This window comes from Ranitomeya variabilis, chromosome 5 (genome assembly GCF_051348905.1).
Source record: "Ranitomeya variabilis isolate aRanVar5 chromosome 5, aRanVar5.hap1, whole genome shotgun sequence".
Taxonomy (NCBI): domain Eukaryota; kingdom Metazoa; phylum Chordata; class Amphibia; order Anura; family Dendrobatidae; genus Ranitomeya; species Ranitomeya variabilis.
In genome coordinates this window covers 71,133,355-71,147,838 of record NC_135236.1, presented here as the reverse complement: position 1 = coordinate 71,147,838, position 14,484 = coordinate 71,133,355, and positions in this window count along the sequence as shown.

Genomic DNA, 14,484 nt, shown 5'->3' with positions numbered 1-14,484 from the left:
GTGCCCCCATATAGTGTACTATGCACAGCACTAGAGTGCCCCCATATAGTGTACTATACACAGCACTAGAGTGCCCCCATATAGTGTACTATACACAGCACTAGTGCCCCCATATAATGTACTATACACAGCACTAGAGTGCCCCCATATAGTGTACTATGCACAGCACTAGAGTGCCCCCATATAGTGTACTATGCACAGCACTAGAGTGCCCCCATATAGTGTACTATACACAGCACTAGAGTGCCCCCATATAGTGTACTATACACAGCACTAGAGTGCCCCCATATAGAGTGCGCTATACACAGCACTAGAGTGCCCCCATATAGAGTGCACTATACACAGCACTAGAGTGCCCCCATATAGAGTTCACTATACACAGCACTAGAGTGCCCCCATATAGTGTACTATACACAGCACTAGAGTGCCCCCATATAGTGTACTATACACAGTTCTAGAGTGCCCCCATATAGAGTGTACTATACACAGTACTAGAGTGCCCCCATATAGTGTACTATACACAGTACTAGACTGCCCCCATATAGAGTGCACTATACACAGTACTAGAGTGCCCCCATATAGTGTACTATACACAGCACTAGAGTGCCCCCATATAGAATGTACTATGCACAGTACTAGAGTGCCCCCATATAGAGTGCACTATACACAGCACTAGAGTGCCCCCATATAGAGTGTGCTATACACAGCACTAGAGTGCCCCCATATAGAGTGCACTATACACAGCACTAGAGTGCCCCCATATAGAGTGTACTATACACAGCACTAGAGTGCCCCCATATAGAGTGTACTATACACAGCACCAGAGTGCTCCCATATAGAGTGCACTATACACAGCACTAGTGTCCCCATATAGAGTGTACTATAAACAACACTAGAGTGCCCCCATATAGTGTACTATACACAGCCCTAGAGTGCTCCCATATAGAGTGTGCTATACACAGCACTAGAGTGCCCCCATACAGAGTGTACTATACACAGCACTAGAGTGCTCCCATATAGAGTGTACTATGCACAGTACTAGAGTGCCCCCATATAGAGTGCACTATACACAGCACTAGAGTGCTCCCATATAGAGTGCACTATGCACAGTACTAGAGTGCCCCCATATAGAGTGCACTATACACAGCACTAGAGTGCTCGCATATAGAGTGTACTATACACAGCACTAGAGTGCTCGCATATAGTGTACTATACACAGCACTAGAGTGCTCGCATATAGTGTACTATACACAGCACTAGAGTGCCCCCATATAGAGTGCACTATACACAGCACTAGAGTGCCCCCATATAGAGTATACTATACACAGCACTAGAGTGCCCCCATATAGAGTGTGCTATACACAGCACTAGAGTACCCCCATATAGAGTGCACTATACACAGCACTAGAGTGCCCCCATATAGAGTGCACTATACACAGCACTAGAGTGCCCCCTTTAGAGTGTACTATACACAACACCAGAGTGCTCCCATATAGAGTGTACTATAAACAGCACTAGAGTGCCCCCATATAGAGTGCACTATGCACAGCACTAGAGTGCCCCCATATAGCGTGTACTATATACAGCACTAGAGTGCCCCCATATAGAGTGTACTATAAACAGCACTAGAGTGCCCTCATATAGAGTGTACTATAGACAGTACTACAGAGATATAAGGCTGATTCAGGAGTTCAGCAAGGTATGTGGTCTCGGCGTCTTCACCATCAGAAGTAATCGAGACAGTTTTCACATCCTGCTGTACCTGCATTTATTTTTTTTTACCAAAATTCTGCAAAAGCTGATGGCAACATTTTGTCTGCATTTTTGCACTCATTCATTGCTTCCTATGTCTGAAAAAAAGCTGCAAAAAAACCCTGAAAGCATTGACATGGTGTAGTTTTCCTATTCAGTCAGGAAAAAAAAAACAAGTGTGTGCATGAGATTTCGAAAGTCTTATAACTTTTGCTTGTAATGTAAAAAGCAACTTTTAATTTGCATTAGAAAAATGCTACAAAAATGCAATGTGTGAACGAAGCCTTGTGGGATTCCTACAGCCCTGTGAGATTTCCCTCTGTGCCAGACGATCTTATTAGGCTAAGGTCATGTTTCCACAATGAGTTTTTGGTGAGTTTTTACGTTATGTACTTTTGAAAAAATGCAAGCAAACTATGTTACTTAATAGGTGCAGAAAACTTGCAGCATAGAAAACTCAACAAAAGCTCAAATCTCCTGCTCCTTCGAAGTTTCATTTACTTATGATCTGGAAAAACAATTGTAGAAAATACCTGTGCATGTAATGGAAGAGCCATTATATAAGACCCGGCGTGCAATGGAAGGATCAGCGCTGGGGAAAAAAATACCCCCCATTGTTATACAGGGTGACCTCGCTGGCAGAGCGGCAGCTGTCATGTAATCTATCTCCTGCCCACTGACAGCACCAGGGTGGATGCACATATGTGAGCTGCCTAAACTTCAGAAATAATGCGGCCTGCTCTGAACCACAGGAGCTTACAATCTAATCTCAGTGCCACATCATCAAAAGATAGGGAATAAGGCAGTATCCTACCATTAATGGAGCGATTTATTGACTACGTAAGAAGCTCAATAGACCATCATTCTGGTTCCCCATATTCTTGATGGTCAAACACTGGTCACAAGCTGCGACCACCCAGCCCATCCACTGACATCTGCAATCCTGCAGAAGGGAGAGCTGATATCATACTGTATATGCAGTGCGCTACTACTGGGGGTTAGAAGAAAATGCCATTTATATACACTCATAAAGCCTCCAATCTGCTTAAGAATGGAGTGACTTCACCAGCTGTGCCCGTCCAACCCATTCGTGGAGTGACTTCACCAGCTGTGCCCATCCGACCCATGCGTGGAGCGACTTCACCAGCTGTGCCCGTCCGACCCATGCGTGGAGTGACTTCACCAGCTGTGCCCGTCCAACCCATGCGTGGAGCTACTTCACCAGCTGTGCTCGTCCGACCCATTCGTGGAGCCACTTCACCAACTGTGCCCGTCCGATTGACCCATGCATGAAGTGACTTCACCAGCTGTGCCCGTCCGACTCATGCGTGGAGCGACTTCACCAGCTGTGCCCATCCGACCCTTGTGTGGAGCAACTTCACCAGATGTGCCCATTCGACTCATGCGTGGAGCGACTTCACCAGTTGTGCCCGTCCAACTCATACGTGGAGCAACTTCACCAGCTGTTCCATCCGACCCATGCACTTGGGAAGTGCTGACATCAAATTACTGGCATTAGCGCAGTCATGTTGCTATATTCAGCAGGATTTTCTGCATAGATTTGCATGTGGTCAGGGTATGTTCACATGGAGTACGTGGTAAGGGTATGTTCACATGGAGTACGTGGTAAGGGTATGTTCACATGGAGAGCGTGGTAAGAGCATGTTCAGATGGAGAGCGTGGTAAGAGCATATTCAGATGGAGAGCGTGGTAAGAGCATATTCAGATGGAGAGCGTGGTAAGAGCATATTCAGATGGAGAGCGTGGTAAGAGCATATTCAGATGGAGAGCGTGGTAAGAGCATATTCAGATGGAGAGCGTGGTAAGAGCATGTTCAGATGGAGAGCGTGGTAAGAGCATGTTCAGATGGAGAGCGTGGTAAGAGCATGGTCAGATGGAGAGAGTGGTAAGAGCATGTTCAGATGGAGAGCGTGGTAAGGGTATTTCAGATGGAGAGCGTGGTAAGAGCATGGTCAGATGGAGAGCGTGGTAAGAGTATGTTCAGATGGAGAGCGTGGTAAGAGCATGTTCACATGGAGAGCGTGGTAAGAGCATGTTCAGATGGAGAGCGTGGTAAGAGCATGTTCAGATGGAGAGAGTGGTAAGAGCATGGTCAGATGGAGAGCGTGGTAAGGGTATTTCAGATGGACAGCGTGGTAAGGCATGGTCAGATGGAGAGCGTGGTAAGGGTATATTCAGATGGAGAGCATGGTAAGAGTATGTTCAGATGGAGAGCATGGCAAGAGCATGTTCAGATGGAGAGCGTGGTAAGAGCATGTTCAGATGGAGAGCGTGGTAAGGGTATATTCAGATGGAGAGCATGGTAAGAGTATGTTCAGATGGAGAGCATGGTAAGAGCATGGTCAGATGGAGAGCGTGGTAAGAGTATGTTCAGATGGAGAGCGTGGTAAGAGCATGTTCACATGGAGAGCGTGGTAAGAGCATGTTCAGATGGAGAGCGTGGTAAGAGCATGTTCAGATGGAGAGCGTGGTAAGAGCATGTTCAGATGGAGAGCGTGGTAAGAGCATGTTCAGATGGAGAGAGTGGTAAGAGCATGGTCAGATGGAGAGCGTGGTAAGGGTATTTCAGATGGACAGCGTGGTAAGGCATGGTCAGATGGAGAGCGTGGTAAGGGTATGTTCAGATGGAGAGCGTGGTAAGAGCACGTTCAGATGGAGAGCGTGGTAAGAGCATGTTCAGATGGAGAGCGTGGTAAGGGTATATTCAGATGGAGAGCATGGTAAGAGTATGTTCAGATGGAGAGCGTGGTAAGAGCATGTTCAGATGGAGAGCGTGGTAAGAGCATGTTCACATGGAGAGCGTGGTAAGAGCATGTTCACATGGAGAGCGTGGTAAGAGCATGTTCACATGGAGAGCATGGTAAGAGTATGTTCAGATGGAGAGCGTGGTAAGAACATGTTCAGATGGAGAGCGTGGTAAGAGCATGTTCAGATGGAAAGTGTGGTAAGAGCATGGTCAGATGGAGTACATGGTTTAGGTATTTTCACATGAAGCTTTTTGACGTGTATTTTGTAGCTGATTTGCTTGAAGCCGGGGTCACACTCGGCGTAGGGAAATACGGTCCGTTTTTTTAAAGGCGTAATACACAGAAATGATGATCTGTATGTCATCCGTAGGCAGGGTGTGGCTGCGTATTTTGCGCATGTAAACCTCCGTATGTAATCCGTAAAGCATCCGTACAGCGAGATTTTCTCGCAGGCTTGCAAAATGGACATAGAATGGATCCATGGGCTCAAATATTCTTGAAAGCATATATACAGTCTATAATATATATATATATATATATATATATATATATATATATATATATATATATTTATTTATTTAATACAGAGCTAGATAGCAAAAGCCGGCAATTGAATTACTGGCTTTTAAGCTATCTCCTTATCAAACCCGACAGGATATGAGACATGGGTTACATACAGTAAACCATTTCATATCCCTTATTTTTTTTACATATTCCTCACTAATGATGTTAGTAGAGTGTGTGTGCAAAATTTGGGTGCTCTAGCTGTTAAAATAAAGGGTTAAATCACGGAAAAAACAGGTGTTGGCTCCTGCGCAATTTTCTCCGCCAGAGCAGGAAAGCCGGTGACTGAGGGCAGATATTAATAGCCTAGAGAGGGTCCATGGATATTGCCCCCCCCTGGCTAAACACATCTGCCCCCAGGCACCCCGGAAAAGGCACAAGATGTGCCTATTCTGGCACTTAAGGTACCGTCACACTTAGCGACGCTGCAGCGATACAGACAACGATGCCGATCGCTGCAGCGTCGCTGTTTGGTCGCTGGGGAGCTGTCACACAGACCGCTCTCCAGCGACCAACGATGCCGAGGTCCCCGGGTAACCAGGGTAAACATCGGGTTACTAAGCGCAGGGCCGCGCTTAGTAACCCGATGTTTACCCTGGTTACCAGCGTAAAATGTAAAAAAAACCAAACAGTACATACTTACATTCGCGTCCCCCGGCGTCCTCTTCCTGCACTGACTGAGCCCGGCCCTAACAGCAGAGCGGTGACGTCACCGCTGTGCTGTACTTTCATTTTGTGGCCGGCGCTCAGTCAGTGTGGGAAGCGGACGGCGGGGGATGCGAAGGTGAGCATGTACTGTTTGTTTTTTTTACATTTTACACTGGTAACCAGGGTAAACATCGGGTTACTAAGCGCGGCCCTGCGCTTAGCGACCCGATGTTTACCCTGGTTACCAGTGTAAAACATCGCTGGTATCGTTGCTTTTGGTGTCAAACACGACGATACACGCCGGTCTGACGACCAAATAAAGTTCTGAACTTTCTTCAACGACCAGCGACATCACAGCAGGATCCTGATCGCTGCTGCATGTCAAACTCAACGATATCGCTATCCAGGACGCTGCAACGTCACGGATCGCTAGCGATATCGTTTAGTGTGACGGTACCTTTAGCCTCTCTCTTCCCACTCCCCTGTAGCGGTGGGATATGGGGTAATAAGGGGTTAATGTCACATTAAGGGGTTAAGGTGACATTAAACCTGGTTAATAATGGAGAGATATCAACAAGACACCTATCCACTATTAATCCAATAGTAGTAAAGGGTTAATACACACACGAAGAATAAAGTATTTTAATGAAATAAAAACACACATGGGGTTGTAAAATCTTTATTGTAGACTTAATCCACCTGAAGACACTCGTTCTGTAAAAGAAAAAAAAAATCAACAATATCCCATACCTCTCCGGCGCTCAGTCATGTCCCACGCTGTAAATCCATCTGAAGGGGTTAAATAATTTTACAACCAGGAGCCTGCTACTGCAGCTGTTGCTCCTGCTTGTAAAAACTGGGGAATGAATGGAAAGCAGGGGAACATAGCATCCTAGACTTTCAGTGCTGCTCCCCCTGCTGGCATTAACTCATATGAACTCGAGCGTGAGAAAATATTCAGAAAAATTCCCACGCTCGAGTTCATGCCAGCAGGGGGCGCAGCACCGCAAGTCTACGATGCTACCTTCCCCTGCTTTCCATTCATTCCCAAGTTTTTACAAGCAGGAGCAACAGCTGCATTAGCAGGCTCCTGGTTGTAAAATTATCTAACCCCTTCAGATGGATTTACAGCGTGGGACATGACTGAGCGCCGGAGAGGTATGGGATATTGTTGTTTTTTTTTCTTTTACAGAACGAGGGTCTTCAGGTGGATTAAGCGTACAATAAAGATTTTACAACCCCATGTGTGTTTTTATTTCATTAAAATACTTTATTCTTCATGTGTGTGTATTATTAACCCTTTACTACTATTGGATTAATAATGGATAGGTGTCTTGTTGACATCTCTCCATTATTAACCAGGTTTAATGTCACCTTACATTAGCAAGGTGACATTAACCCCTTATTACCCCATATCCCACCGCTACAGGGGAGTGGGAAGAGAGAGGCTAAGTGCCAGAATAGGCGCATCTTAGAGATGTGCCTTTTCTGGGGTGGCTGGGGGCAGATGTTTTTAGCCGGGGGGGGGGGGGCAATAACCATGGTCCCTCTCTAGGCTATTAATATCTGCCCTCAGTCACTGGCTTTACCACTCTGGCGGAGAAAATTGTGCGGGGGCCCACAACATTTTTTTCCGTGATTTAACCCTTTATTTTAACAGCTAGAGCCCTCAAATTTTGCACACAGACTCTACTAACATCATTAGTGAGAAATATGTAAAAAAATAAGGGATATGAAATGGTTTACTGTATGTAACAATGTCTCATATCCTGTCGGGTTTGATAAGGAGATAGCAAAAGCCGGCAATTGAATTACCGGCTTTTATGCTATCTAGCGCTGTATTTATATATATATATATATATATATATATATGTATATATATATATATATATATATATATCTCACTATACTATGTGTACACATTTATTTGATCTGTTCTATTCTAACCTGTCAGTGTGATTTTACTGTACACCGCACTGAATTACCGGCTTTTCTATAGGACACCGCTGCGTATTTCTCGCAAGTCACACGCATGGTCTATGTGTAATCCGTATTTTTCTCGTCCCCATAGACTTTCATTGGCGGATTTTTTGCGCAATACGCTGACAAACAGCATACTGCGATTTTCTCAGCCCATAAAATACAGCTGCGAAATATACGGCAGATAGGAGCTGCCCCATAGAGAAACATTGGTCCGTGCGCAATGCTTAGTTTTTGTGCCTCTCATACATCCGTAAAACTCTCCAGTGTGACGCCGGACTTAAAGTCCACTTTTAATCAGTCAAATTTTCACGTGGATTTGACGCTGACTTTGCAGCAAATTTCACCCTACGTGTTGCAAAGAGGAAAAATCAGCTGCAGTATAAACTGACTAGCTTCGGATGTAAAATCCACACTACAAGACAGTTTCTACAAGATTTTTTTTTTCGGAGATGGAGGACAAGATTGACTAAAATACTAAAAATCTCATTCACTTTTCTGCAGCAGATTTTCTGCCGGGTGTCAGAATACCCTAAAATGCGTGGAGCATTAACAGGCAGAATTTTCACCAAAAATGTGCAATGAATGGGTCTGCAATGGCGACTATTTGGAGGAAGGGACTAGATACAATGATGAACCCTGGTACAATCCTCTGGCCATGACTCGCGGCTGAAGTATCCTGGTATCTGCACGCTTTTAGGCGGCTTATTCAGCTTGTAGCCATTAGTCTAAGAGCCTGGCACAATAGTGATTAACAGGGATCAGCGGCTATTAGGGGAGCAAGGTTCATGGGATAAGCTGTGTGGTCCAGCAGTCATTCATGTGCAAAGCACCAACAAAGTGGACAATGACCATCGCCATATGGAGCACAATAGACCCCAACGGCAGTGGTCCGGGCTGACGAGCTTTACACGCCATATGTGAATCTATAAATGTATGTGACGCAGTAGTGGAAACCATCATGGTACCAGTGGACATTTCTCCAGTAGACCTGACACGGTGTGAAGATCAGGCCCCATTTGACCACTCTCTGATAGGCCCTCATTTACACACAGTATGTGCTAAAGCCTGAGCTCCACAGGCTTCCAAAAACAGCTGTGTCAATACCAGGCGGCCATTTTTACACCCTGATGACACAGCAATAAATAATGGCAGGGGATGATGACTAAATTACTAACGCTGCCCCCATGGGAAACAGATTTCTAGAAAAAATGTTAGGCTACGTTCACACAGAGTTTTTGACACGTTCACAACTAAAAAAAAATTAGTTTTTCTTTTCCTGAAGTAGTTTTAGAAGATTTTTGTTTTTGTTTAACTTGATTGTACAGTGCCTAGTTGGGTGCAGATTCCTTCAGTAATGACTGGAACATGATTTTATTTTTTTTATTCCCCCCCCCCCCCCCCCCCACCAGGCATTTTTCAAAATCTCTTCAGGAGAATAACAAAAAAGAAATCTAAAGAAACTCCTTGTATGAAGCACAAAGTGAACTTTGGTCATAGAAATTAACTGAAAGAGTTTAATTTGAAAATTTTGAGCTAAAAAAAAAATAAACATAGCATTTAGAGAATGTGCACACAGCATTTTTTTTTTTCAGTTGAATTCTGCCCCCAAAAAATGCCTAAAAAAGCTCCATAAACAGCACCCCAAAAATGAACATGATGCACAGCAAAATCAGAAGGACATTGTGCATGTTTCGCCTTATGTCACTTTTTGTACTTTAGGGTTCGGAAACCGTGAAGCGGTTAAAAGAAGTGGCATGTTAATTCTTCCGGCGGCTTCCGAAACAAAGCTGCCCGCATTCTATTCTGAGAGTACAGCGTAAAAGATGCCGACAGTCTCAGGAACTCGACCGTTTGCCTGAAGAGGTTTCGCCTGGGAGATCTCAGCGGCTCTGCCGGCGTCTAAATGACAGAATGTCGGCTTTCAGACTGTCGATCCTTTTGATCTGCCGGAAATAAGCCGCCATCACCAGCAGAGAGGTCTTGCAGCACATCACTCATAAAAAACACAGGAGCAATCAGCGAAGTGAACGCTCCCATGTATGGGAGAGAAGGGTGAGGTAGCTGCTCGCCAAACCATCATTCAACCGACAGCCATCTAAAGTATATGGGGGTCTTAAGGCATATCAGAGAGGCAACTGTATATTTCAGGGGGTCCAGCTCAGATTGGTCCTAACACCATGACCCTAGATAGGACCCTCTCCTCATGTGTAGGGGTTACACTAGACTAGAGAATTGGATCGATTATGTTAATGACATTCTACTACGAGTCTGATCCAATTCTCTCGCATGAGAAAATAGTATCCCAGGTGCGGCGAAGATGGAGAACTTAATTTCTCCATCTTCTCCATTGTCTGCAGACTGCATTCTGATGACATATGAGTGCAGTCCAATGTTTCACACACACCCATATGGGTGCGCATGATTCGATTAGCAGATCCGCTCGAAGCATGCCAAATCGGCTCAAGTAAAAAAATTGCAGATATAGTACGGGGCAGTGCCTAATATTGGGCTGAGTGCTATAGGATAAAACATCAGAAAGCACTTGGAAGTGTTACAAACCAGTGTGAGCGAGCCGCAAGTCTAAAATGCATGGGGTGACTGGAAATTCAGTAGAGTAAAATCCACTATTCCATCACCTTGACATTTTTTTTTTTTTGGTCACATTTCACTCCAGTCCCTGAGCTTTCAATTTGGTGCATTTTTGCGACTTTTTAATGGATTTACATCTTTTGGAGTTAAAAGTGACAAAAAAAAAAGAGCATAATGAACCGCATGAGGCATTGTGAAGAATTTGGCGCAAAAAATTAAAGCAAGTACAAGACAGTAAATCACAAATGATGAATGGGGGCCGATTATTTTTACCTGTGATATTTACCTAATAAATGTGTACGGGCGCAAAGCTTTAGTGAATAACGGAGCGTCAGTATTGTGGTTTTCTTTTTTTGTTTTTTTTTTCCTTGGGGCTCATTTAGACAAACGTCCTTGTGTTAAACGGATAGGAGACGGACAGCACAGTGTCCGACGCGAGTCTATGTGATAATTCACATTTATGTTTTTACACATGGACCGACGGTCTGCGAGTAAATACTTTGATCCATTTTCTGGATCAGACTCGCCAAGTACGTGCGTAAAAAAAAAGGATCGAAGACGGGTCGTCGTCCATAGGTCATGAAGTTTTTCACAAATTCATTAGAATTATAAAGACAGCAAACTGCATTTGAACATTTTTTTATAAACACAAACAAAATGGACACGGATTAAAAATTGGCAGTTTTTCATGGCTGTAAAAAAGGACAATTCTGCAGTCACTTGTGTGAACGCGGCCTTATACTGACAGATATGGGAAGTGCGAGAGTTGATAATCCCTGAAAGTTTGATACCGTCGTCCTCTGGGCGATTGAAAAAGGAAAAACTGGAGTCTCCAAACTGTAACACCCTCCAGCTACATTCCCGCATCTGCATGGTGTTTTTCTTGATATTCGGAGTCAGTATCACTATGGACCATGGTCTTCTAATGGAATAAAGCCTGCAGGCGTTTCTACTGCTATTTGTTTGCAAATTAACTGAAAGCAACAGAACAATAATCACTATATACTACAATGATTAGGAGGCGCCGGGGCTGTGGATATAGGCCGCCCACACTGGAAAACAATGGACACGATGAATTAACAAGAGAATCCCTGGAAGAAATCTGACGCTAGATCTAGGGTGGATTAGCTCCTATGAAGACTGTGTATAAGGGTAACGTTTCTCCTTGTGGAGTGACATGCCGGCTCTGGCATACCAATGTAAGGGTACCGTCACACAGTGCCATTTTGATCGCTACGACGGTACGATTCGTGACGTTCTAGCGATATCCATACGATATCGCTGTGTCTGACACGCAGCAGCGATCAGGGATCCTGCTGAGAATCGTACGTCGTAGCAGATCGTATGGAACTTTCTTTCGTCGCTTGATCACCCGCTGTCATCGCTGGATCGTTGTGTGTGACAGCGATCCAGCGATGTGTTCGCTTGTAACCAGGGTAAACATCGGGTAACTAAGCGCAGGGCCGCGCTTAGTAACCCGATGTTTACCGTGGTTACCAGCGTAAACGTAAAAAAAACAAACAGTACATACTCACATTCCGGTGTCTGTCCCTCTGTCCCCCGGCGTCTCAGCTTCTCTGCACTGTGAGCGCCGGCAAGCCGGAAAGCAAACACAGCGGTGACGTCTGACGTCACCGCTGTGCTTTCCGGCTATGGCGCTTACACAGTGGAGAGAAGCAGAACGCCGGGGGACAGACACCGGAATGTGAGTATGTACTGTTTGTTTTTTTTTTACGTTTACGCTGGTAACCAGGGTAAACATCGGGTTACTAAGCGCGGCCCTGCGCTTAGTAACCCGATGTTTACCCTGGTTACCCGGGGACTTCGGCATCGCTCCAGCGCCGTGATTGCAACGTGTGACCGCAGTCTACGACGCTGGAGCGATAATCATACGATCGCTGCGACGTCACGGATCGTGCCGTCGTAGCGATCAAAATGGTACTGTGTGACGGTACCCTTAGGAAGAGGTAATTTGCCTACTCCAATAAAGACAAGACCACGACACGACCGCGTCCTGCACTTCCATACCATGGAGCAGCAGATGCTCCATATGGTCCTCAATGGTAACGTAATGTGGCACCCAATGGAGCTGGACACTATTTTAGTTTTTCATTTATAAGGGGGGCAGGTGTGAAAGGGTTATATCCAAACTACTTACACCCAGGGTGTATTAAACGGGTTGTCCGGTGTAAGGAAAACATGGCTGCTTTCCTCCTAAAAACAGAATCTACTGCCAAAGCTGAGGAGGGCGAGTAAAGCATTTTTTTTAAAACAAACTGGAGTCTTTGGGGCAAATTGAGAGGCCATCGCAAATTCTTCCACCACCAATGTGTGACCTGTAAGGATCTGACCCCCTAAAAGATCTTGAACGCTGCACCTTGTGTCATGTGGGCTCCTCAGTTTCAGGATTGACGCTAGTGGAGGTCGGACACCCCCAATCACATACTGCAGACCCCCTTTAGAGAAATGGTAGATTTTAATTTTTTTTGAACACTTCTAATTCTGAGGGACGGATGCAGAATTGGCTACCGCAGGATAAAAAAAAACAAAACGATGGGGTAGGCTAAACATTAAAGAGGGATCCTAACTTGGCATGTCCATTTCTTTATAAGGCAGCGATAACTCTGTCGAGTATCGATCGAGGGAAAACGCACAGTGCCGACAGGTCCATCTGATGCAACCGAATCATTTAAGACCCAGGGGGTAAATGGAAGGAATGAGAGGCACGTGCAGTTGTCGGCCTCTGTATGTGGAGGTCACAGGGTGCAGCTGATGCAAGGCTCCTCGGCATATTACACGCCTGTGAACTCAATGACATTCAGGTATCACATTCCTCAGGTCCATGCCCCCCGCCTGCCCGCTGCCACGTTACTGCCCTGACCCCATTGCTTCATCGCTTGCTGCAGACAGTAATTTAGTCTTTTGTTGCCCCCCCCTGCAATAGGATACCACTTATAATGCAGACCTTGTGAAAGAAGAAAAAAAAAAAGTTTATTTTTGTAAAGATAATGTGCTGAGTAAGAAATATTCCGGCCTAGGGCGCAGCCGGCGGTCTGTGCCATATTAAAACTGTCACAAAAAAAAAGACAAACTTGCCTTTTACTGTCTGGAGAAAACCTGGTCAAACAGGAAAAATCAGCAATGTATGAGCATGCTGGCAGCTGCCACCGCCACGGGGAAAAGTCTAACATTCACATCTCTAAGATCCTATAATATGTAATAATATTAGCAAATGTCTCCGTTTAGTAATGTAGTATAGTACTTCTGATTCACTGTGTTACTTACCCAATGCGCCGGGCATTATAGTAGCTTAGGTATCCATGGTTACGATCACTAATCAAATAACTCACTATACGAGTGGTCGTAACCATGGATGCCTAAGCTACTGCAATGCCCTGTACATGGGGTAAGCTACACAGCTCATCAGAAGGACTATATTACATTTCTAATTTGCTAATATTACCATCTTTACATATTGAGAGAGGATTTTGGAGATGGGAATACCGCTAACGCTGGCCATTAGGAATGACCTGTTTAGGTCGGGTTATTATGGTATAAAATATAGATTTAATAATAAAAATAAATAAAAACCTGAAATTGTCACACTGACCACTAGGCCTAAACCTAGACTCCTTTTTTCTGTTCTTCACAGGACGTAAGTAGCAATAAACTGATTCAGATCCTATTGGTTTGTACAGTAGTATAAACTGAGCATGCTTTTATCTGGGCACAGGTTATTGAGCAGGTAGGGGGAGGAGGTGAGCTGTGGCATCACCTTTTAAAAATGGCGGATCCTGTTATCTGCTTTCTATAGAGGGGTTACCACTCATTTTAGCCCCTTAGAGACCACGAGCAATGAGCACACATGCTCGGATAAGGCGTTATCTGGGCGACTTTGGCGTGCTTGAATAGTATGTTTGAGTCCCTGCGGCTGCATGTCTCGCGGCTGTTCGACAGCCACAACACATGCAGGGATTGTCTACCAAACAGGAGATCCCTGTATGTGTTGTGTCTGTCCAACAGCCGCGGGAACTTGAATATATCTTTCGAGCATGCCAAAGTTACTCGTACAGCACACCAGCATGCTCAGATAACACCTTAACAACACGTTCGCTCATCACTAGTGACCACCAATAAGCCTTTTTATTGACCTGAGATACAGGGTGACAATGCCACAGCT